Below are 26,841 nucleotides of genomic sequence, written 5' to 3' on the forward strand. Positions count from 1 at the left end.
TATGTTTCCATCTACAGTGGAGATATTAGTAGTGTCTTACCCCTGGGAGCTTCCAAAAGGATTCATGAAATGATTGATTCAGAGTGGTTAGCCAGTGCTGGCACCCGGTATTACTCTCAGGAGACACATGGGAGACGTGTTCTGTGCAGCTCTTGGGGAGAGGGGGAGGGGTTTGGAGCAGGCTTCACAGAGGGATAAATGCCTGTGTCCGCTCTTGATGGAATGCCTGTGTCCATCCATGTAGATGTTACTCAAATGGAAGAGAAAGAATGTTCTAGTCCAAAAGCATTGCATAAATAAAAGAACAGATTTCCAGAATTTTCTCTTTCGAGGCTAATTTCATCAGATCTAAAATAAAAACTTTTCATTATTTTAAACAGTATACTTTGTAGTATCCCTTTCAAAGTTATCAAAACCTGGCTTCCAAGCTCCAGGTATTTCAGGGTTCCAACCAAAAGTAATTTTTTTCCTCTAAAACTTGATCTATTTTTCGGGGCGCCTGGGTGGCTCAGTTGGTTGAGTGTCTGACTTTGGCTCAGTCATGACCTCACAGTTCGTGGGTTTAAGCCCCGTGTCGGGCTCTGTGCTGACAGCTAGCTCAGAGCCTGGAGCCTGTTTTGGATTCTGTGTCTCCCTCTCTCTCTCTGACCCTCCCCTGCTCATGTTGTCTCTTTCTCTCAGAAATAAATAAAATAAAAAATAAAACTTGATTTATTTTAAAAGTATAGATGGGGGATTACTTTGAATTCCCCCCTAGTTGTACTTCCCAATAAAAATGACAGATCTAAATTGCTAATATCTTTGGAGCCTATTGTTCACTCTAATCTCCAACTTCTTTTCTTCTGTAATTGCCCAGGCAGTGCTCCCTTATTTCTGTGGTTCTCCTTTGTTTCTCCCCAACACCTCCCCCCACCTACCACACACGCACGCGCGCGCGCGCGCGCACACACACACACACACACACACACACACACCCTTCTCTGTAATGAATCACTCTGCAATGCTTTCTTCTGAATTTTGTCCTTTTACCTTTTTCATCTGTCAAGGTCATTTTAAATTTTATTCCATTTCTCCTAAGGGCCAGCCACCCTCACTCAATTGGTATCATTGCCAAATTTAGTAAGAATGCTTTTGAGTATTAATAAGCATGTTAAATCCAGCAGCATTCAGCAGAGGACCTAACCTTGTGCAATTTAATTTGTTTGTGCTAATTTATTTGCATTCATGATAAAATTATCCCATCCAGACATGAAAGAATTACTTAGGAAAACATACCATGGAAATACTGGGTAAAACAAGTGCTAAGTCACTATATTCGTGTGTGTGATGCCTTTCCCTCACTTATAACGTGAGAGAAAAGGAAGGTGATAATTTCCTATCCAAGAAGACATGAATATGGCTGAATTAGTACCTATTCATTGTTATATTCCTTGTCCCCAGAAGTGTATCAGTTTCTGTCCTTAATAGCTGGTAACACTAAACAAGTAAGTTACTTACTTCACTGAGCTACAGTTTTCTCATCAACAAAATGATGATCCCTTACCTATCACAGTAAAAGGATTGTTGAGAAATCAAATAAGATAAGGCATAGGGAAAATTCCAAAACTCCATACTGCTCAAATTTAAAACTTATTAAACTTCCCTGGTGCTTAATTCTAAACAAGATCACACCCTTGTCTGTAGCCTCAGCCCTAGGCCATCTCTCCAGCCTGGATGGGAAATCACTAAGATTGGCCAGTGGGTTTGGTGTAAGTGGAGATTGGTTCTGGGGAAGCCATATAGAGGTTCTCATGAATACTGTTAGGACTTGGTTCAGTTCTCTGTTCTAGGAAGACTGCAGGATGCCAAATGGAAAGTCATTCATCTTAATGTCTGTGTAATTTGGCTCAGCCAGGAGAATAAAAAATTCCCATGTCACACCAAGTGCTCACTCAGTGCTGTAATTTGATAGCTCAGTTTCAAACAAAGTGAGGAAACCACACCCAGAGTTGACTACAAAGATGGACCAGGATAGAGTAAGAGCAGGAACATGAAAATATGCTGGAGAAGGGGCCTGGCTTGTTTGGGGGCACAGCAGAACATCATGGATGTTTTCACGGCAGTCTACTCTGGACTTTCTAGTTTTAGGGTATGTGCGATTTTTAAATATATGTTTAACCAATTCTCCTTAAAGTGTCAAAGCATTGCAACCTACAATTGCCTACTAAAGGAATTCGTAACATAAATGCAAAAATAGCTATGTCATTCAACAAGAAATTCTTTTAAGTGACTGAAACAGGTAATAGTGGGCCTTCTCGCCCCCCTCCTTCCTTTATGTTTTGTGTTTTCTCTTTGGTGTGTGGCTTATTCAGAAAAACGCTTGGGCTCCCTCTGGTGGCCATCCCAGTGTTTCTGCATGGCTAACCATAAAGCTGAAGTTTCAGTTACATGGCACGAATTGCTTGCATGAAAATGGAAGTGGAAATATTAATAGTAAATGTTATTTTCTTTTGTGAAATACTACTTGGAGACTTCCAGATTAGTCAGAATATCCAATTCATTCATTCATTCATTCATTTATTTATGTCTTCTAATCTGTTGTTGATATTTGACTTTCCTGAAAGAAAGGGCATCTGGTTTGCAAGTCCATAGAAAGATACTGAGTTCCAATCCTGTAAGTCCAACAGATTTTCCCAAGAAATGATCCCATTAATTAGTAAATTTTTATAGAATGCTTACTATGTATTAGACCAGAGTTAGGCATAATGAGAAACAATTTGTTACTCACTGTTTTTAAAAGCTGTAAACATACTCTTCTTTAATGATTAGCAATATTATATTACTTTTTTCTCCTTTAAAACATATTCCCACTCTATTTCCCCCCACAGAATTTTATGGTATTGTAATGTATTTTTTCCAGAACAGACTACCTTTTGATTGTGTCAATGCGTTAGTTAATATACAGATTCAACAACAATAACAAAGGCTCAAAACATAACAGTGTCTTAAAATAGAAGGTAATTTTTCTTTATGGTAATTGTCCAAATGTGAGCTGTCTAGAGTTAAATGGCACCTCCATGTTGTAATGTATTTTTATGATTGAAAGTTTCTTATTGATTGCCTTTTTATACTTTCATGCATCAAAAAGAAGTATATAAATTTAAATCTTAGTGTTTTAAAATTTCTTGTGACTGTAGCTGTCTGTGAAACTTTTTCTTCTGGCTTGAGTTATGACAGTAGTAGTACACAACTGTCAAAATCAAATAAATACTTTATAGATTTTTATAAACAATTACTATATATTAAAGTAAATTGTTTTGGAAATGCTTTATTGAACACCTTGGATGCTTTTTAAAAATGAAGTCGTTATATATCTGGAGTGGGTTTAACATCAGTTCTGTTCTTCTTAGATATTATACATGTAAGTGCTGGGGTAGCTCATTCACGCAAACCAGGAGATGAGAAGGAAGTAGTTTTATATAGCAGGGTCACTGAATTCTGTGACTCCTAGGCAGCTAGTGTGGTACCTCTTGGAGAGAGTGAGATTATGGTATACTTGCAAGAGAGGTGTGGGAAGTGTTGCACTCTGGATGGATTTTGAAACTAAGAGTGATGGATTAAATGTGAGGTGAGAGAGAAGGGGAGGAGTTAAAGATGACTTCAGGGTTTGGGGCATGACCATGTGGAAGGATGCAGTTGCCAACAAATATAAAAGGGAAAGCTGAGGATTAGCGGGTTTGGAGACCTAGTTTGAAGGTCACTGTACTAGAAAGCATCCAGGAATATAATTAGGTTTTGTCCTGTCCCTCTTGTCCAGCCAATAGTTAATGATAATAAACATCAGAGAGTGAAAATGAGATTAATTGTTGGGTATGTAGACTAAGTAGCATATGCCTGGGGCATGAATAAAATTAGAATGTGTCTGAAAAAAATAAAAATAATGAGACAAAAATCAGCAAGAATTTTATTAAGTTCATCTCCACCCCATTATATTTTGTAGATTTTAAGATAATTTGTGTTTGTAAGTAAACTCTGTACAACTGCAGATATCACCTTTCAAATTAATAAAAGGTTGATTTATGGAATATTTCAAGTACAAATAGTAAATGAATTAAGCTAACAAAGCGTTGCTTAATAGACATCCTCAGGGACCTAATTTAATGAATAGGTAGAGGGATGGTTTTTGTAACTGAGCCCACAAATTATTTCTGTATAAATCAGTGATTTTAAATGGCTATGACCTGCTTGAAACAATGTTTTCTTAATTAGTTTAATAATTCTCTTTTATAGTTTCTTATACTACTAAATGAGCTAATAACCCCCTTCTTCCTAAGTAAATTAATTTTACCAGCCTAGCCACAAATTTCCAATTAATAAAGTTGGAAGGAATGAAATAATTCCATAATAGAAGGAAAAGTGGTCATATTTTATGTAATCCTTTTAAAATCAACTAACATTTACTAAGTGCCTACTATGTGCCATGAAGACACATGCCGTGGCTCTAGAGATGTCAAGCCCAATAAAACTAATCCTTGACTTCAAAGAACAAACAGCCTAACAGCCTAAACAGCTTAGGAGAGAAATAGGTAAGCAGATAATTATATCAGAATGTGGTACTTAAAGAGATTGGAGTTAAATGCTAACATTCTCTGTGCATTTTAAGAGCCATGTCACTTGAACACAAAGGATTTCCAAGAAAATGTAACTAAGTTACTGTAGAACTCCAGACTACATAAATTACAGGTGACAGAAATCCCTGTCCGACCTCCTCAAAAGCAAACAAGAGGAGAAATTGAGGACTCACACTGAGGAAGAACAGATGTGGAACTGGCCTTCTGCTAACAGAAGCCAAAGGCTTCTGAAGTAGATTCCTTCTACTTCTCTGCAACCCTGTAAATATGGCCACCACCAGTCCCTAGTTCTTCCCCAGCAGCTACAGGTAGAAGACCTTGGGGAAAGACACTGACTGAAATCTAGTATGGATAAGGCGGACCCTTCACTCCAACTGTAAGCCAGTGTGGGTGAGATACCACTGTGGACTCAGGTCTGAAGATGGGGAGATGGTCTGTGCCCCGACGAAGGAGGAACAGGAAATAGTAGCTGTTCACTCCTCCTTCTCAGGGAAGCACATTTTGCTGACTGCTAAAAAATCAGTCCCCTTCCTCTGGTGTACTCAGATAACATCATAATGCAATCAATATCTCATTTGGGGTTAGTCTTCATCCCTTGTTTATGAAAAAATAGAACAGAAGGCTTACGAGAATGATGTTGACATCACATTTTGCAATAGCTTTGATTGCAATAAGCATTGTGCTTTAGAAATTCCATGCATTCCATTCAGTCAGAATCATAATTTCTTTTTCACTGTCTCCTTAACATGTATGATGTGGAAATTAACAAGATTTGATCTTGTTAAATCTTTTGAGCTACTTAGATGTGGGTTCTGAACCAGTAGATGACATAAGCAATCCTGTTTGTCCTAGAATATTACAGGAATTCTTCTTTTTTATGTATTTGATTTTAAGTCTTTAAACCCGATGAGCCAAATTTACATTCAGATGAATCATTGAAGCTTATATTGTGTGCCCAAAAGGAAATGTTTATGATAAAAGTCTCAAATGAAGTCTAGTGAGACAGTGAATTTTTTAAATAATGGTTATCTTTTACTGATCATAAACATAATAATGCTTATGTTGAATATTTGAAAACATAATAGTAATTTTAAAAATCTGTCATAGATGATGCCACCATTCAGAGCTCTGTGTGTTTCTATATTTAACATATAGAATAAATATACATATAGAAACAAAATTTAGTTCATACTGCATGTATAGTTTAACATTCTACTTTTTTCAATCAAGTTTTTTAAAAGTCTTTTTTATTATTTAATATTGTCTCAACCATCTTGGAGAATGAGTTTAATCTGCAGTAATTTTTTCCAGTTATCTCTATGTTGTCAAGGTTAGTTTTCTCACACAATCCCCTTCCTGTTTCTGGAGTTATTTTTGGTTAGTTCACTGTTGTTTTTCCTTCATTTTTGATGTTCTAAGATTCCCTCTGGTATTATTTTCCTTCTGTCTGAAGAACTTCCTTTAGAAATTCTTGTAGAACAGGTCTGCTGGATATGAATTCTCCTAAATTTTCCTTCATCTGAGAATGTCTTTATTTTACCTTAATTCTTAAAGGCTATTTTCACTGGACAGAGAATTATGGGTTGACAGTTTTTTATCTTTCAGCATTATTTTTATGAACCAATTTGCTACATTCTCATTAGTTTAAGTCCATTGTTTACAGATCTCCTTTGTTTTTATGTGGTGTCCTTTTTCTGTCCCAGTACCCTATCCTTGATATCACTTTATATTTAGTGATCCTGTCTCCTTAGGCTCTTTTTTGGCTGCTACAGTTTCTCAGACTTTCCTTGCTTTGATGACTGTGACAGATTTGAGGGATAGTGACCAGGCATTTTAGAGATGTCCCTCAGTTGTGATTTGTCTGATATTTTTTTCAAGATTAGACTCAGATTATGGGTTTTTGGGGAAAGACCACAGAGTTATAGTCCATTTTTATCACATCATATTAAGAATACATACTATCAGTATGATTTGCCATTTACCAGGATTACCTAGTAAAGGTAGTATTTTCCAAATTTCTCAAAGTAAAGTCACTCTCCCCTCACTCCTCTTGCCATACTGAGCTCTTTGGAGGGAAGTCACTATGCATAGCCCACACTGTAGAATAAGGAGTTATGCCCTACCTCCTTGATGGTGAATCCCTACATAAAATATTTGGAATTGTTCTGCATGGAAGATTTATTTTTCCTCCCACATTAATTAATTAATTAATTAATTAATTAAGTCAGTCAGTCAATCGTTTATTTTTTTCAGTGTAGACTCCTAGGTATCTATTTTACACTTTGGGTTATAATCCATTAGTATTATATTTATTTTGTTCCTCACATAGTTTCAGCTTTGGCCATTGCGAGCTCTTTCAGTTGCTTCCTGTGTTTCTTTGACATAGTCCCATGATTGTGTTTTGTTTTGTTCTGTTTTGTTTTGTTTTATGCTTTTAGACACTTCCATACTTTCTGAGACAACTAGATGCCTGTACATTCCCTGCCCCATCTTAGCAACTGCTGTTTTGCCAAAGATTCTTGTCTCCTTTTTATTGAAGAGTGGTATTAGAAACCAAGATCCGGGTGGTAGGTGTGCTAGTTGCTACTGAGATGTTGCTTTTAAGCCCCTTGCAATGAGAGAGCAAAGAAATATACGTGGGTGTACTAACCTGTGCATATACACGTATCTGTAAATATTTGTGCATACACCTGTATGTATATGAAGCTACATATGAATTCACACTGATTTCTCTAGTTCTAATCCATTAGCACATGGATCAGTCCAACCTTTTCTTCTTGCTTATCTGTAACTTCCTACTCCAACCGTGAGAAATTAGACTCGCACTCTCTGCCATCTATTTATTTGTCTAATTTCAGTTTATATGTATAGTAGTTTCAGATTGATTACCGATACCCCCTCCCACCTCTGAAAAACTGTATCAGCTAGAATAGAGTGCTCAGCTAAAGTCTTACATAATCCACTCATTTCTGAAATTATTTAAGTCCATGCCTTTTCTACCTCCCTACTTCACTCCTTTCACTGAGGTTGTTTCAGACATTTGTGATATAGTCAAATTCTTTTGTCACAGCCTGCATTCCATCCTGGGATTCCTAACCTCCTAATGATTTTTTTTTTTTTTTTACTCAACGTTTATTGTTTACTCAACATTTATTCTGCAAAGTCCTATGGGTTTTGACAAATGCATAGTGTCATGTAACCACCTTTGCAGTATCATACAGAATAGTTTACTGCCCTAAAAAATTTCCTGTGCTTCACCTGTCTGTCACTCCATATCTGAACCCCTGGCTAGCACTACTTTGTTTGTTCTCTCTATAATTACACCTTTTTCAGAATGTCAAAAAAATGTCATAATATAACATATAGCCTTTTCAGACTGGCAGTATACATTTAAGATTCAATATTTTTGCATGGCTCAAAAGTTCATTTCTTTTATCACTGAATAGTATTTATGTATTTTTCTTGTCTTGTCGCACTAGCTAGGACTTCCAGTATGATGTTGAATAGCAGTAGTGAGAAAGGACAGCTTTGCTGTTAGGTTTTTAGTGTAATCATTTTCATGACATATTTTAATTCTTCCATGACATTATTTGGCTGTAAGTGTGTGTGTGTGTGTGTGTGTGTGTGTGTATTTAATGGCTGCAGAATCCCCCCTAATTGTGATGTATCACCACTCATTTTTAACCATTTGCATAGTGTTAAATAGTTTGTTTCTACTTTCTCTGTTCTTTAGTTTTATTATCTTTGAAATAGAGAAGAAAAAATAATCCACCTCATGAAAGGTATTGTGAAAAGTAAATAAAATAATCCATAGAAAGTTCTTATTGCCATGTCTGACAAAAATTAACACTTGGTAAAATGCTTTTTTGGTTACAAGTATTATTAAGGCTATGAAAAATAAAAGATTAAGGGAGTTAAGGTAGAGCAGAGACTCTTTTATTTTTAAATGAATTTTGAAGTTTCTATTTATTTATTTTGAGGGAGCGAGAACAAGCTGGGGAGGGGCAGAGAGAGGGGGACAGAGGGTCAGAAACGAGCTCCGTGCCGACAGCAGAGAGCCAGATGCGGAGCTCAAACTCACAAACCGTGAGATCATGACCTGAGCTGAAGGTGGACACATAACCTACTGAGCCACCCAGGTGCCCCCAGAGACTATGTGTGTACAGAAGCTGAACTCTGGCACTCTGCCAGGGGAATAAACTGACAAGAGTCTGGAGCCTGACTGCTTGGAGTTCAGATGCTGCTCTGCTACTTCCTAGTTATGTGGCCTTGTGCAAGTTACTTAACCTCTCTCTGACTCAGGTTCATCATCTAAACAAATGGATTGATACCGACAGAATCTACCTTCTAAACTTGTCGTGAGGATTAAATAAGAACAGGCATAAGAAACCCACACGGCATGGTACCTGGCACATAGCATGCACTCAACAACTATTATATTCTTTTGATTATAAACAAGATAAAGTTGAATTGCCTCATTTATATTTCTGGTAATATATTTTTAAATTTTCTTAGCCCAGACTCATCACTACCATCTCCTTTCTTCTTTTCTGATATCAGGATTCAAGGGTGCATTTATTTACATTTTGTTCTAAAGGAGATAATATTTTTTCTGCTCTCCTTTTTCCCACTGATCCCACCTCTTATTAGCCTTCATTATGTCAACAATTCAAGCATGCTAAGCCAGCCTCTGTTCTCAACACTGGAGAATAAAACAGAGATGACCTTCCCTCTGATAAAAGAAAGAAAGAAAGAGAGAAAGAGAGAAAGAAAAGAAAGAAAGAAAGAGAAAGAAAGAAAGAAAGAAAGAAAGAAAGAAAGAAACCAGAAAGTAAACGAGTTATTACAACTAAAAGGAAGTCCAAGATGCCCTAAGGAAGCACAGTCTGATAAAAATATAATGCTGATCACAGATGTAATTTAAAATTTTCTAGCAGCCACATTTTCAAAAGCAAAAATAAACAGGTGAAATTAATTTTAATAATATATTTTGTTTAGCTCAAGGTATTCGAAATATTCCCTTTTCAACCTGTAACCGATATAAAACATTATTACCAAAATATTGTACACTCTTCTTGTATCTACTCTTCAAACTTCGGCATGTTTTGCACATTTACACCTGACTTCAGAGTGGTCACGTTTCAAGGGCTCAGCGGTCACGTGTAGACAGCTAGAAGCTCTAGAAGCACCTAATAGAGGGCCTGGCACATCTTCCTGAGACTGAAGGGTGAGGAAGTCAGGAAAAGGGAAGAGAATGCATGTTAAAGTCAGAGGGAACAGATTGGACAAAACCTCCAAAACGGAAAAGTTTGGCATATTTGAAGGATTGGAAAACATTCTGAGCAATTGGGGCAAGGGGGAGAATGGTGGAAATGAGGCTGGAGAGGTAGGCAAAGGGTGAAATTATGAAGAGGCTATTAAACAGCCTTGAGAAGTCTGGATTTGTTCTGAAGAATGGGGAGCCATTAAAGGGTTTAAAATAGAAAAACAATATGCTCAAGTTTGGCTCTTTTTTAAAAATCGCCGTTACTTCACAGGGAAGATGGACAAGGGCATTTTCCACAGAGGGCAGTATAGGGTAGTGGCTAACCAGAGGGTTCATGTGCCACAGGTGCCACCTGTGCCAGCCATATGACCCTGAGTCTCAGTTTCATTATCTGTGAAATGGGAATGGTAAGAGTAACTTCTTTAAGGATTGTTGTGAGTATTCAGTAAGATAATTCGTGTGACTGACTTATTTCACTTATAATACTCTTTAGCTCCATCCATGTCATTGCAATAAGCAAGATTTCCTAAGTCAATTAGAGAAAGACAAATACCATATGATTTCACTCATATGTGAAATTTTAACAAACTAAACAAATGAGTAAAGGGGGGGGAAGAGAGAAAGAGAGACCAAGAAACAGACTCTTAACTATAGAGAAAAAACTGAGGGGTACCAGCGGGGAGGTGGATGGGAGGATTGGTAAAAACTTAAAAAAAAAAACCCTCACTTACTATCACCATATGACCTCCCTCCCCATCCCCCACTAAAAGATAATTCACATGAAACACATAGCACACAGCACTCAATAAATATTTATTCTTATCCTCCCCTGAGATTGGAATAGTCTTGTAGGATGAATCCACAAACTTCCCTTCTCCCTATTCTTTTCTGTATTCCTATTCTGGAAGGCCCTAAGCAGATGAGACAAGAAAAGAATGGAACAACTTTTCCTATCCCACAACCCCAAAACAGATAAGAAAACCACTTTCATGATCTTCCTTTCACCCCAGTTTATGATTACATTTATATCCCGAGATCAGTTTTCACAGGAACTATATAGTCTCAGAGTTTTCTCTGCTCTGTATCTTTGTAAAGATTCACATGGGCTCCTTTTAAAAAAAAATTGTTTTAATGTTTATTTATTTATTTTTGAGAGAGAGAGAGATCAGGGGAGGGGTGGAGAGAGAGGAAGACAGAATCCCAAGCAGGCTCCGCAGTGTCAGCACAGAGCCAGATATGGGGCTCGAACCCACGAATTGTGAGATCATGACCTGATCCAAAACCAAACTGAACATTTAACTGACTGAGTCACTCAGGTGCCCGTCATGGGCTCCTTCTTTAGAAATATTGTAGGATCATGGAGGTTTAAACTCCTAATGATAATTAAAAGTAATTTTCAAAATGACTATGTAAGAGAAAGCAATGATATTACCAACTAATAACAGATCAATAATTTATGATGTTTTCAAGCATCTTAAACCACCCAGGGCATTTTTCTTACAAAATTTTGAAATAAGATAATTTAGCACAAGATTAAATCATACGGAGAGTGTTTCCCTCACTTCTAGCTAAGACATGTGAACAGCTGAGGCTGTCCACTCCCTCCCTCCCTCCCTCCCTCCTTCCTTCCTTCCTTCCTTCCTTCCTTCCTTCCTTCCTTCCTTCCTTCCTGGTACCACACCCTCATCTGCATTCTGGACGGAACCTCACTGTGTCAAAAGGATGAAACTTTCAGTCTTAAAACTTCTTTCAGGTTTTAAGTGGTAAGACTCATGAAAGGTTCAGTCTTTACTTGGAAAAGAGATTTACTTTATTTTTTTTTTAATTTTTTTTTAATGTTTTATTTATTTCTAGGAGAGAGAGAGAGAGACAGCATGAGCAGGGGAGGGTCAGAGAGAGAGGGAGTCACAGCACAGAGCCTGACGCAGGGCTTGAACCCACGAACCGCGAGATCATGACCTAAGCGAAAGTCCGACGCTCAACCGACTAAGCCACCCAGGCGCCCCAAGAGATTTACTTTAAGATACAGCCTACCATTTCTTTAATTTTAAGCTGCACCAAGCAGAGATTTGTAGTGTTTCTAATGCCACAGGTAGAGGCTGAGACAAGAACACAGGCAAGCAGTGGAGTCCTCTCTTACTGTCTCAGGTGGGTGCCCACAGCAGGCCCGTGCTCACCTTAACAGCCAGTCATGACTACCTTCCCACATTAGGGGGTTCTGTTTCATGGCTCCCAAACGACCCTTCCAGAATCTGGAGCCTCATGTACCGACAGTAGATGGGAACAAGACACTTGGTGTTTTCTCTAGAAACAGCCTGTAAATCAGCAAATCATAATGAATAACCCCAGTCTGGCTGAAAGCTTTAATTAAGGGGCTGCAGTAACTTTGCTATATATGCACTGGAATATTTCACCTTCCAAGAGACCCTGTGAAAATAAGTCCAGAGAAAGAGCTATGATCCTCCCCTTACTTCCCCCGACCCCCACCACCAAAAAAAAAAAAAAAAAAAAAATTCATGTCCACTGTTTAAGTTTCTAGTCAATAAAAACAAAAACGTTTGATTCCTTCTCGTTGTACTTGCAGATGTTTCAAGTATTTCTAGAGCCTTTCAAATTACTTGGAATAAAGAGCTGCCGACCCTGAGGTAGAAATGCCAGGTTTCTAAAGTATGATTAAGGCTCCATAAGCTTATTATTTCTCCAGTAATAGTAAGGCTTTAAAATTTGGGTTTCTTCTTCTTCTGTATACTCCAGAAAATTAGAAAAATACAGGGAAAAAATTAGAAAAAAGGGAGGGGCGCCTGGGTGGCCTAGTCGGTTAAGCATCCAACTTCAGCTCAGGTCATGATCTCATGGTTCATGGGTTCGAGCCCCGCGTCGGGCTCTGTGCTGACAGTTCAGAGCCTGGAGCCTGCTTCAGATTCTGTATCTCCCTTTCTCTCTGACCCTCCCCTGCTCATGCTGCCTTTCTCTCTTTCTCTCTCTCTCTCTCAAAAATAAATAAAACATTTTTAAAAAATTAGAAAAAAGGGAGAGGAAGAAAAATAGGAGTGTAATCCAATTTTATTTCATATATCACATTTCATATATCATTCTACTTATTTCTTGGGCCTGTTAAGATACACAGTTTGCATATCTCATTGACACTATCATCTGCACTGGTGCAACTTGATGATTAAAAGAGAAAAAGAAGACTGTGTTTAGGGACCCTGGTGTAGAAGCCAGCTGTGAAATGAACTGGTATCTTAATGTAGTATATACGCTTTCCTGCCTTGTTTTCATACTTTATATGATATGCTCTTTTGGACTTTGATAGTTTTTGTTTTGATGAGCTTTGTAAAGGCTCAAAAGGTTTCTTGAAACATTAATAGGTTTTGCTATTCCAGGAATTTTATATAACATAAATCAAATGTACTGCTGCTATCAGGTTCCTGAGCCTGTATAGGTTATCAAAATCATTTGTGTGTTCTTGTCCTGTATGAGTACTAAAATTGTGTTTACTATAGCTTTAACCTACTGGGTTGCTTGAGACAGAAAAAGAAATCTTTTAAAATTTCCAATCAATACAGACAAATACACCTACATGAAGAAGACTGTATTAAAGTCCATTACTGCATGATTTTCAATTCATGGACAAATAACTCTTTTTTTCATGGTAATTATTTTACCTTTCCCAACTGGGAGTTACTGTGCTATTAAAATAATGGCTTGGGGCGTTTTTGCAAACCATGCATTTAAAAGCTAGGAAAATGTATTTGTGTTTTCCTGTTGGAAAGTTTTATCTTAATTAATTTGTTCCACATTAATATTTATTAGTTTTAATACAGAAACCAATGGCTATATTCATTTCTCTAGGACAGTCTGCTTTCTAGAACTTCCTTGATCTAAAGGAAATACAAAGGTCAACTTGAAATTAATGTTTCTTTCTTCCAACCTGAAACACTTTACTTTAGATTTGAACTGAAGAGAAATGTTACCCCCAGGAAGGAAGGAGCAAAAAGAAAATAGTCCATAAATTGATTGCTAACAACCAGTAAACTTAGTCTTTCCATATCCAACCCTAAAGAGCAAAACTGGAATTTGAGAAATGAAAAAAGGAAAAATTCTTTCCATTCTTTTCATACCACTGCCAGGGGAAAGCTCCAGAGACTTCTCCATGTATTAAATAAGTATTTAATGAATAATCTCTATGAACAAAGCACCACAGGGAGTCCAAGATAACAAGGACACAATTTTTATTTTATTTTTAATTTATTTATTGATTTTTTTTTAGAGAGAAAGAGCATGCAAGCATGCAAGTAGTAAGGGGAAGAACAGAGAGAGAGTCCCAAGCAGGCTCCGCATCCAGCAGAGTCCGAGCCTGGCGCAGGGCTCCGTCTCAAGACCCTGAGACCATGACCTGAGCCAAAATCCAGAGTTGGAGGCTTAACCAACTGAGCCACCTGGGCCTGCACCACAATTTTTTATTTTAAAGAGTTCATGCTGTACTTGGAGAAATAGATATGTACCTAACTGTGGCATAAGCAGTAAGATATTAGTGGTAATGGAGACTGACGAAATGTGCAAGGGCCCAAAGGTCAATTGAGGACACAAATGATGTCTGTAGGAAATATATTCCATAAATTCCCTCAAAATCAAGAAATTTAAGGGCGCCTAGATGGCTCAGTCGGTTAAGCATCCAACTTCAGCTCAGGTTATGATCTCACGGTTCATGGATTTGAGCCCCACATCAGGTTCTGTGCTGAATGTTTGCCTGCTTCAGATTCTGTGTCTCCTTCTCTCTCTGCCCCTCCTCCACTTGTGTTCTGTCTCATTCTGTCTTTCAAAAATAAATACATGTAAAAAAAATAATTAAAAAAAAGAAATTTAGGAACACTTATACCTGATCCCTAATCTCCCCAGATGGACATTTAAATTGTTTAATCTAACAGCACTGATTACAAAACTTGAAAGCACAAAGAATGAGAAAAATCACCTGTAGCAGGCTGATATTGCTTAAGTGATTTCTGTGCCTTCTCCGGTTAGTTGTATCAGAGTGTGTCTCTAATTAGGCCAATCTCATTTTTAAATATTTTGTTATCCAAATCTAGCATTATAACCAAACAGCATAATTTATCAGTATAATCTCCTTTGAATTCCTGTGAGTCACCTTAGCATAGTACAGAGGACATTCTTAAATATCCATCGAATAAGTTGATATTTATAAGTTTTTGTTCAAAATAGAATTATAGAAAATAGTAGTTCATTACGTTATATGTTATTATACGTGTGTTAAGTATGTTACATAATTTTAAGGATTAATTTATACTAAATGGATTTGTAAGAAGTTTTGTTTGAAAATACTTCCAAATTTTTAAGAGATAGGAACTTTGGCTTTTTTCAGGATAGGTAAGATAGATGTAATTTTGATTATATGTTATATAACTACACCTGCTTATATTTATAATTTTGTTCTCGACGTTTAGGTTTTAACAACCCCGGTTAGTAGCTATTTCTCCTGGGGATTTTTGTTAATTTTTGTTTTTGTTTTTGTTTTGTTTTTTTGAGTGGGGAGAGAATGCAAACTGTGGAGTTTATCAAAGTATGGTTTTTAGAAGTTCAGAACCACAATCAAAGCCCAGGCGTGTGACCTAAACTCTGCCAGTCTTTGTAGAATCCATTTCTTTGGGTGAGAGCAGCAGGGGAAAGGCTGGGTTTTAGGGTGAGTAGTGACCTAGCTACTGGGGCCCATCATGTACACCTGGTGAGTCACAGTGGTGCCCTGGGGTAGAGGCCATGAGGCAGGGCCACGGGAAGCTGCAATGTGGTCTGCACCTGGCTCCTGGCTGGGTCACCACTCAGGGTGTCCCTGTGGCTCTTCCAGAGAGTCTCTGAATTTTTTACTATCCATTAATACATTCCTTCTCTGCCTCAACCACCTAGAATAATGGCAGAGATTGAGATACACAGGAAACTCTGAAACTACTTTCATTTTCAAATACTAATTTCATAAATATTGAATGTGATTACTTTTCCGCTTAGTCCCTGAGGAGAAGAATATAAGAATTATGTTGTGTGACACCTATGCTTGGAAACCTTATTAAGTGTTTATGTAATGAATTTGGTTGAGATGAGTTATTTGTAATTTAGAAATTTTAAAGTGTGTTATTTGTGAATGTTAAGTATATTACTCAAAAACTCCTAGAGGCCAAGTACACTTCCTTTAATAAATTGTTAAGCATTTAATTTTCCTTGAGTATTTAACAAAGTAAATAAAAATGATTCGGAAATTATTCCTTTAACTAGAAAACATACTGATTTATTTGGGCCAAACAAATGTTGTTAGAGTGATGACCTTCTGGTTGCATCAGTTACACCCAGTGTTTAGGAAACACTCACATTTTAATAAGGGATTATGACATTATGGATTCAAAGGGTGCCACTGGTAGTCATCTAAATTCCTGTATGCTCAAAATGTGCCTCACAGTCTAGATGCATCAAGATCATTTTGGCAGAAATGAAGAATTTCAGGTCAGACCCTAGACCAATAGAATTAAAATATGTATTTTAGTAAGACCCCCATGTGATTCTTACAGATACTAAAATTTGAGAAGAATGGATTTTCTTCCTCATTTTGTCAGACGCAAAACCAGCCCATTAGAAAGCCAAAGGCTGGGGGAAAGAGGCATAACTTAATAGTCCTCTCTATCAGGAAGTTTCTACTCAATTGCAAGTCACTGCACCCACTTCTTCACAGCACAGTGGCAAAGGAAACGGTGAGTTTCTTCTCACCACTCCATAGTATACCTGAATACATAAGGTCCCCTTTACCGACTCCTCACAAACCCCTCATCTGAACATAAACTGCCCCTTACAAATTCTCACAAAGTTTTCTTTTCACTCACCTACAAATGAAACCTGCTAGAAAGAACGAAGCAATGAAGAAATTCTTCCATTCATTCAGTAAATATTTGTTGAGTAGCTGCCAAGAGCTGGGGAATAGAACAGTGAGTAAACCAAATTCTTGTCCTTATGGAGCTAACATTTCTGTAGAGAATTCAGTTCAGAAACAAGTCTATAAATATCAAGTGTGATAAGCGCTATAGGAAGAGGAACAGAGTGCCAGATATGGGGCATGGATGCTGTGTACTATAGGATGGGCAAAGTATGACAGGATGGTCCAGGCTCACCTTACACATTCATTGCTATTGGCTTGGTCATTGTTTTGAATCCTAACATCTGTCTCTCTTCCATAGTGAGAATTCTGGGTTTTCAAGGACACAGGGATGATAGATTTAGATATCTCATAATTTCTTACATGCTTTATCCTTCGTTACACATACAGTAGATTCAGGTTAACAATGCTACATGTTAAACTATTGTTAAATAAGTTATCTATGATAGCTGTACAATGGTATACCCAAAAGTGCATGTAGAAACACCAGAAAAGGATGAGGTAGCACTTTATGTTCTGATAGGAAATGATCTCTAAGATACATTAAAAAAGCAAGGTCAGGCCAATGCATATACCTCTTGTGTGGAGAGGAATAGGGGACAGAATATATATTTATATTGGCTTATATATGTCAATTCATTTAGCATCTTCAGCACGAGATACTTTTCCAAAATGTGTGATGTAAACTTTTCTCCTGGCTTTGGATTGTACCTAGCAAGAGCCTGACCCCCTCGCTTCGGGGAAAATAGAGCTTTAAACATAGCATTTCTATATTCATTCTATTTTAAACTATTAAATAAATGTTAACTTCCAGTATGTACCATGCCCAGATTTAAATTTAAAGTTATAAAAGGAAATGTGAGAGTGTTCCAGTTCTTTTATTAAGAAGCACTAATCCCGTAAAAGTTTTGAAAAATGAACACTGTCTCTAAATCTTATGTTCACTTTTTGTTTCCCAAAAGTGCTCAACATACTATTCCCAAATTTGGAACAGGCAGATTAGCGGTGCTTAATTCTGGCTTTATCAACAGAATTCTTGTAATGGAAGAGATGGCAAATGATGAAGATAAGGCTTAAGTTTGTAGAAAGAGAAGGAAAAAGATATTTAATAATCCATAAGTTTATATTTGCATGAAAATCACAGTTGTAAGGGTAAACATGCCACAATGGGCAGTGACCTCTGTGGAATATTATAGCTGACTTATTTTGCATCTCTTAGCTCCTACTACTGAAATGAAGATTTACTAGTAATATGTTGGTATTATCATTATATGAATAGCTGAGCCTAATCAGGCCAATTCATAAGGAAAAAATGTACCACTTTTTGTATGATCTCAAAGAGAACAATTCCAACTGACAAAAATGTGTGCCTCTCCAGAAAGTTCGCATCTTATTTTTTGTCTCTAAATATCTGGCTTAGGAGTATCTAATAGACATGTAGACACACCTCCTAGAAAGCAAACACTCAGAAGATCCTATATAAGAAAAGAAAGATTAGTAGCTAATTGAGGTTCTCTCCCACAATTAGAAGAAATCAGAAACAATCTTTATTATAGATGAGGGCTTAACATAATCATTCTAAAAACATGTCATCTTGCTGCATTGCATTAGAATATGCTGGAGAGAAACTTGAACCACTTGCTAGCACCTGCTAGAGAATCAGCCTTCCCACACCAGACGCTTCTGGGAAACCTTTTCCTATAGGCACTTCTTTGAGGTTCATGAACTCACTAAGCAGCCTTCAGTAAACTTTAAGTCTCTTCTGATCTATAAGCCTGACCAAATAGACTACAACATAAGGCTAAAAACTATAGACTTCAGTTCCCACAACTTAAAAGCTGCTTTTTAAAAATACGAACTTGTTTATTGGTTTGGTTGGATCGAGGAGTCTGAACTCAGTGACATGAAATAATCCCCTCTCTCCAATAGTCACTCTTAACCATGTTAAGTTGGATACTTTCTTTCTCACTGATACTTGGCAACTATAAAAATACCTCAATCTTAATCCATAAATGTTTTTGTTTCTTTGGTCCCTAAAGATATTATTTCAGTTACTATGGATTAGTCATGTCCATTTTTTATATTAAAACCTTATGTTTTAGAGCAGTTTAAGATTCACGGAAAACTTGAGGGGAAGGCCCAGAGATTTCCCATATATCCTCTGCCTCTACACATGCATAGTCTCCTCTGTAATCCACTTCCCCCCAGAGTGGTGCATTTGTTACAACTGATGAACCTGCACTGATACACCATAATCACCCAACGTCCCTAGCACATATTATGGTTCCCTCGTGATATTGTACATTGTATGGATTTGAACCCATAGATTTGGATATATGTATAATGACATACCCATCATTATGGTGTCATACGAAGTATTTTCACTGATTCTTTTTTTAAAGTAATCTCTGTGCCCAACGTGGGGCTTGAGCTCACAACCCCAAGTTCAAGAGTTATGTGCTTTACAGCCAGGCACCCCTGATCTTTTTAACATAGTCTCTATAATTTTGTCTTTTCCAAAATGTCATATAGTTGGAATTATATATCATATTGCCTTTTCTTATTTCATTTTTTGTGTGTTTGGACATAAGCCTTCAGTTTCTTTGGGTAATTACCAAGGAGTATGATTGATAGATCACATGACAAGGGTATGTTTAGTTTTGGAAGAAAATGCCAAACTTTCAAAGTGGCTTTTAGAGTCTTCCAAAGTGGCTACACCATTTTGCATTCCCACCAGCAGTGAATGAGAGTTCCCACTGCCCCACATCCTTGCTGGCATTTGGTGTTGTCAGTGTTCTGGATTTTGTCCATTCTAAAAGGTAAATATAGTGGTATCTCATTGTTATTTTTATTTGCATTTCCCTGATGACATAAGATAAGGAACATCTTTTCTTATGCCTGTTTGCTATCTGTATATCTTCTTTGGTGGTTTCTGTTAAAGTCTTTGGTACATTTTTAAATCAGGTTGTTTGTTTTCTTATGGCTCAGTTTTAAGAGTTCCTTGTATATTTTGGATAATAGTCCTTTATCAGACATGTCTTGCAAATATCATCTTCCGGTCTGTGGCTTGTTTTCTCAATATTAACATTGTCAGAAGCTTTTAATTTTAACGAAATCAAGCTTATTAATTATTTCTTTCATTGATTGTGCCTTTGGTGTTGTGTTCTGAAAAGTCATTACTGTACCCAAGGTTGCCTAGGTTTTCTTCCTATGTTATCTTTTGGGAGGTTTATAGTTTTGCACTTTACATTAGACTGTGTGATCCATTTTGAGTTACTTTTTATGCAGCATGTAAGTCTGTATCCACATTCCTTTCTTTTCCTCTTTTGTGTGCAAGTGTCCAGTTGTTTCAGCACAGTTTGTTGAAAAGACTGTCTTTGTATTGCCTTGACTCCTTTGTCAAGTTTCAATTGACTGCATTTATTTGAATCTATTTCTGAGCTGACTATTCTATTCCATTGATATATTTGTCTATTGCTTGCCAATATCACACTGTCTTGATTACTGTAGCTTTATAGTAAGTCTTGTGAAGTCAGACAGTGTGAGTCTTCTAGCTTTGTTTTTTTTCTTCAATATTGTGTTGGCTATTCTGGGTCTTTTACCTTTCTATATAAACTTTAAGATCAGTTTGTCAATATATCCCACAAAACAACTTACTGGATTCATTTCTAAAACCTCCAGCTTTTCTTGATGTCTAGTCTCTGAAGAAACATGGCTGGTGGGTAGAGAGGTGTGATCTGTCTTCTCCCACATCCACCCCTTTCTGCTCTACCTTCTCTGTTGCTGGTCAGTGAAGGAAGAAGAAAGGAAGACATTCCTTTCTTGGGGTTTCTATCTCTCTGTTTATATTACCCAATCCATTATTTCATATTATCTGCTTTCTTATTAGTATTGTTAATGGAATACAATTCCATTGTTAATGTATTAATCATATTAATTTAAATTTTCTGCTTGACAATTCCAAAACCTGTATCATACTTGAATCTGACTCTGATGCTTACTTTGTCTCTTCAGACTCTGTTTTTACCTTGCTTTTAGTATGCCTTGTAATTTTTTGTTGAAAGCCAGATATGATATACTGCGTAATAGAAGCTCAGATAAATATGCTGTTAGTGTGACTTTTGTATTAATCTGGCCGGGAGTTGGGTATTGTTTAATGTTTTTTTGTAGCTATAGATGCCAAAGTCTTCAAATTCCTCTAGAGTCCTGTTTTTGTCTCTGTTGTTTGGGCTTCCCTAATAACTCCTCCTTAGACAGAGTCTGCATGTTGCAACTCTTTTGGCTGTGATCCACTGTTTTTATACTGGTATAGTGGGGCCATATAGAGGAAGGGGAATATCCTGTAATCTTATCATTAAGGCTCAGACATTGAGTGGGTCTGTGTCCCTGCACTGTGACCTTCACAGCTGTTTCTTAGCTTCTTTTTTCCTCCTTGGGTGAAAGAGGAAGACTAGAGAGGGCTACAGTCAGAGAAATGCCCTTCATCCATGTAAGTTAAGACTTCTAGTAAAGTCTTCTCCCTGGAGAGTAGACCTCCAGGTATGGAGATTGCTCTGGGTGTATTTCACAATACAGTCTCTTTCCTTCGCCTGCCCAGAGCCACTAGGTGGTCTTTTTTGGCTCCTCATCAAGAGGACCTGGTTGGATTCCAGGAGGTAAAACCCCAAAAGTGTAGGGACCCACATAAGACTGCCCCCCAGGAGTTTCTCACTCTCAAGTCACTTCGGCAATTCATCAGAATTCCCACTGTTAAAACATAAACTGAGGGATATGAAAAGGTCTTTTTGAGGAAAAATTGATTTGAATCTGGCAGCACCCAAACTGGAAGTGGTCAGGAGTGCTCCACTGACAGGATTTCTGGAAGATACTTCTATACTCAAAAGATGGGATCAAAGTAAGGAAAGTATTGACTTGCTGTGGCTTTCGACCTAGTTAGCCATTTGTGATGGTACAGCCTTAGTTAGATTTTAGTTTGCTTAATTAAGCAGGCTTCCATGGCATTAGAGACACATCAGTCTACAGCTTTCTTGTTTAATTAACTGCACGCCATTTAAAGGCTCCTACCAGTCTGTGGCCTCTGTTTCAGGTGGGCAGATCCCAGGTGTGACCCTGGATTCCCTTGTCTATCCGATTCTGGGGCGGTGGTTTGCCTTGTAATCTTAGTCCTCTGACAGGCCCCAGAAAAGTCATTATTTTCACCTTCCTTGGCTTTTTCTTATTGTACAGACAGGAGTAGTAACTTTCTTTTTTTTTTTTTAACTTTTTAAAAATGTTTTTATTTATTTCTGAGAGAGAGAGAGAGACAGCGTGAGCAGGGGAGGGTCAGAGACAGAGGGAGACACAGAATCTGAAACAGGCTCCAGGCTCTGAGCTGTCAGCACAGAGCCCGACATGGGGCTCGAACCCACAAACCATGAGATCCTGACCTGAGCCGAAGTCAGACGCTTAACCGACTGAGCCACCCAGGCACCACAGGAGTAGTAACTTTCAACCTTTTCATATGTAGAAGCTGAAACTGGAAATCTATAACCCAATTTTGAACTGAGAACTTAAAAAAAAAAACTGGAAAAAAAAAGGCCTACCCATGGAAGCCAAAAAGGTCTATAGATGATTGATTGTTCAATTATTTAACAAGTGGCTAACTTGTATAATCATTTCAGAGTGGTAAAATCTGTTTATAAGTCTGACTTAGGCCTTTAATTTCATACAGTTAACCAAAGAGTGCTGACACGAATGCCAATTCTTAAAAGAATGAGACATATATTTCTAAAGCCTTAGTTGTATTATTCCAAAATGCCAAGGAATGTAACTCCTAAAGGTATATCATTTTCACTAAAAAATAGAATATGATTCTCCCTGCTTTTTAGAGATTTCCTCACTTCAAATGGGAAAGGGGGAATTTCAAATCTAGAATGTCATTGCTTTTATTTGTTGACTCCTATTGTCTCCCTCACTGTTTAATCCCCAGAAGTTTTGCCTTCCCATCAAGATCGAGAGCTTATGGACCAGGTACTTTATCAGGCTTCTACTTTAGCTTAGCACATTGTTCTGCACACAACACACGTTCGGTAAATACTTGTGTTACATTGGATGTAGACTTACGTGACTTTTTCTCACACTGGGTTGCCAGAGTTCTGCCATGAGCTTTGGGTCCCGTCTAGCTTGTTATTCTTATCTCTTGGCTTAAAATGTTGTGCCTTGCAAAAGGCTTCTGTGAGTAAACACTCGAGTAAAATGAATTACCCCCTTTCAAAAGGGCCTGAATATGGTTTTTCATAAGACCTATTACTGTGCCTTATACCTCATTATAATCTACTGGGGAGTTATTGTGCATTTTGTAATAGAGGCTAAATTCCTGTTTTTCATCACCTGATTAGTATTTCTGAACTGGCTGTGGTGCCAAAAGGAATATTTTCCCTCACTGTTTCTCCTTTTCAGTAGTAATATAAATATAATAAAAAGCAGTAGAATGCATCCCCTCTCCAGAAACAAACAAAAACCAATTATGGTCAATCCTGAGGGAAGTCTTTGGTGGAGAAAGCCAAGAAAAGCAGAGAGAAAGCTGAATACCTCTGCCTTTATCTGTTCTCTCTGCCTAGCTTTTTAGGATCATATTTTCACAGACCAATTTGGATTCTTTCATGCCCAGGTTGGGGAGAAGAATTTTTATCCTCAACACGTGATTGATGTGCTGAAATGTATGCAGTTTAATCGGGGAGGGTCTGTTCCTTTTCGGGCTTATTTGTGATGTGTGTTTTCTGGCTATAGGACAAAACATTGGGTAGCCTTAGGAAACACACCAAAGAGGCATTAATGAAGGCTCACCTTGCTAGCTCACTGTCCACCTTCCTTGCCTGTGGTCCAACAGGAAGAATGCCTGGGAGGATGTGGAATGTGGCAGCCCTGTCCCTGCTCTGTGGTCACTGCCACCCCCCTGCGGGGCAGGTCCTGAGTCTGCTCATCCTTAAAGCAGTTCTTGCCCTTCCTACACTCAGCTGTGTATCACAAGGAAGCCAACATCTGCAGAGAATATTTCTCAGGCTCCTCTGGCCACAGCTCTGCTTTCAGGGCTGGTTTTCTTGCTTTGATCATCTCAGTAATACCACCATGCCACCTCTTTCTCTCTTCTGTGTAACCTAATCATTTATAAGTGAAATTCTTTTCCTTCCTTCTCTGGCCCCTGGCTGGAGAAAGATTGAAAGCAGGAGCATTCTCGCCTCTCTCTCGGCACTGGGAGGGCAGGAAGCATCTCTAGCAGCAGCCCTTCTATTGCTAGGAACCGGGGCGCCCCCCAGGGTTCCAGCTTCTACCAGGATGCCCAACTCAGTCTGTCCCCCCACCAGAGGGTTTCCTGCTTTGCTAACATCTGGATTTGGTTCTCTGTCACCCGTTTGCCTTTGCAAGTCCTTCACCGTCCATAAAACCAGTTCCCGGCATTAAAGTCCCCCTGCAAGAAGTATTGAGTGGCTTCACTATCCTGCTTACCCTTTGACTGCTACCCATGTCCTTGGTATATTTGTCTTAGCCCTGGTGGGACAGCTCCTCAATGCCAAATGTTCTATCATCACAAACATGCTTTTTAAAAAGTTAATTCAGGGGCGTCTGGGTGGCTCAATCGGTTAAGTGTCTGACTTCAGCTCAAGTCATGATCTCACAGTCCATGGGTTCAAGCCCTGCATCAGGCTCTGTGCTGACAGCTCAGAGCCTAGAGCCTGCTTCTGATTCTGTGTCTCCCTCTCTCCCTGCCCCTTCCCCGCTCGCTCTCTGTCTCTGAAAATAAAATAAAGACATTAAAAAAATTATTTTTACAAAGTTAATTCAGACCAAGCACGATGCATCAGTGCTAATGTGTCATCTCACTGGGTTGCAGTGAATACTTATTGCTAAAGATTCGTAAGGTCAAGTCAGATGCTTGAGAACTTAGAAGGGCTTAGATGCACTTTTCTCAGTGGACTTGAATTAAGCAGAACATTAACTCACCCATAGGGTGAACAAAAATGTCTCTTAAAGGGTGTTATGCTTAGCGAAATAAGTCAGGCAGAGAAGGACAAATATTATATGTTTGCACGTATAGGAGGATTAGGAGGAACTTAACTGAGGACCATGGGGGAGAAGAAGGGGGGAAATGGTGGGGGAAAGGGAGAGAGGCAAACCATGAGAGACTCTTGAATGCTGACAAAAACTGAGGACTGATGGATGTGGGGGGGGGAGGGGAGAGATGGGCATGGAGGAGGGTACTTGTGGGGATGAGCACTGGGTGTTATATGGAAACCAATTTGACAATAAACTATTTGTAAAAAAAATAAATAAATAAATTCACTTTCAAATAAAAAAATGTCTCTCAAAGAAAAGTGCAGGTGGTATGGGGTTATTGTATCTGCAGCATAGATACTGGAGTGGGATAGACCCAAATTCAACCCCTGGCTCTTCCAGGTATTAGCTGAATGCTGAATGAGCTCACTCCCTATGTTTCTCTGGCTTTAGTGTTCTCGATAAAAAATGAGATAACAGATGTAAAGGTGCATGTGTAGACAACATGTATAGAAAGCCTGGCATAGGAGATGCTTGGTCTTGCCCTTAGGGCTGCTTTTCTTGTTTTAATTCTCACTAATATTACTATCCTGGTTTTTTCCCCCTCCCTTATTTAATCTAATCACTTGTGAAATGAAATTCCTTTCCTCATTTCTCTAAGGCACAGCTAAGGTGAAATTCTTAAAAGGAACTTTACTTTGAAAGCTAAGGGAAACCAAAAAGGAAATAAGCAGATACAAAAGCGATAAAGCCACACTCATAATGGAAGGGTCTCTGAGCAGGCATTGGCCAGTGATTTTGTTTCTCAGGGACCTGGTCTGCCTGTCACAAATGCCGTCTGTCTCACCACCTATGGCTGCTAGGCACCACTATAGTTCTTAGAATATGGATTCTTGCCTAACTGACTCTCTTTCAAGGACAAATTTTTATTCCCCCAAAATAAAACTTTCCCTGCTTTCTCCCTACATGTGTTCCTTGGAGGTTTTATTTAAGGAAAAAGATTGCCCCCTTCTCAAAGCATCCATTCATTGCGTTCCCCCTAAACCTAAAATCTTTGAGCCAGGGAAGGTTCTGAGAATGCTGCCTTTCAACAGATTAAACAGCCTCCTGGTCCTGGAACTGGTACCAGGATTATCAGGCCGAATGGCAACCTTGCCTACATTTTACCTCTTTAGAAGTTGCAAATCAAAGAAACCATGCTGGTTGAAGCCTGATGGTTCCCTTGCTTTCGTAATACTTTCAAAGGACTCAAAAAGTGAACTATCCTGATTAACCTAGGGACCATTTTTAGCATTTTGTTCAAATATACCCATTTCTGTAGAAACAAATGGAAAGATTCACTCTTCAAATAATGTTTCATTGCACCTACCAAAGAATAAATATTCATGGGTATCTTCTTGACCTCTAGCCCAGCCAGCCTCTCAAATACTACTGCCAAGGAAAGTAAACTTTTTCGTAGGAAAGAAAAGTTTCCCTCAGAAGCTAATCTCATATCCATCTACTCTAGACCACATGTACCTGCACCTCTTTCTTCTAAGACTAGAGAATAACCAGAAGCTTCTACAATTTACATACATAACCAGCCATAGTCCTGGACGTATAAACCAACCCATGCAATGTAAAGAGGTGGGACGCATGACTGCTGGGAACTCACAACTCGGAAATAATCAGAATGTTTTAACTGCACAAATTTACAGGGCCCTGATGCATGCTGGCCTGATGCTTTTGAACATTTTTTCAGGTGACTTGGGATCACACAGCTGTGTCTTCTTTGAGGAAGTAGTACAAACACAGGGCACGGTAGCTCTCCCATCTAAAGGTCTGCCCTATGGGAATGTGGACTATTTCTGGGCAAAGTCAGTCTGTGTTTAAATCTCCTATTGAAATGGACCACATTGACATCCCTTGGTCTAGATTCATTGCTGGTTGTAACCACTGTGCTGCTAAAATACTATTAATATTGCCTAACACCTGTGCCCTAGTGATTTCAAGAGGAACAA

General features: G+C 38.3%; 1 protein-coding gene across 9 annotated transcripts in view; it reads left to right on the forward strand.

The window, feature by feature from the left end:
• RAPGEF4 (Rap guanine nucleotide exchange factor 4) overlaps positions 1-26,841 on the forward strand; it is a 288,709-nt gene that overhangs the window by 172,465 nt on the left and 89,403 nt on the right. The gene's annotated exons all lie outside the window — the stretch shown is intronic.

This window comes from Crocuta crocuta, unplaced genomic scaffold (assembly GCF_008692635.1).
Source record: "Crocuta crocuta isolate KB4526 unplaced genomic scaffold, BGI_CrCroc_1.0 scaffold219, whole genome shotgun sequence".
Classification (NCBI taxonomy): domain Eukaryota; kingdom Metazoa; phylum Chordata; class Mammalia; order Carnivora; family Hyaenidae; genus Crocuta; species Crocuta crocuta.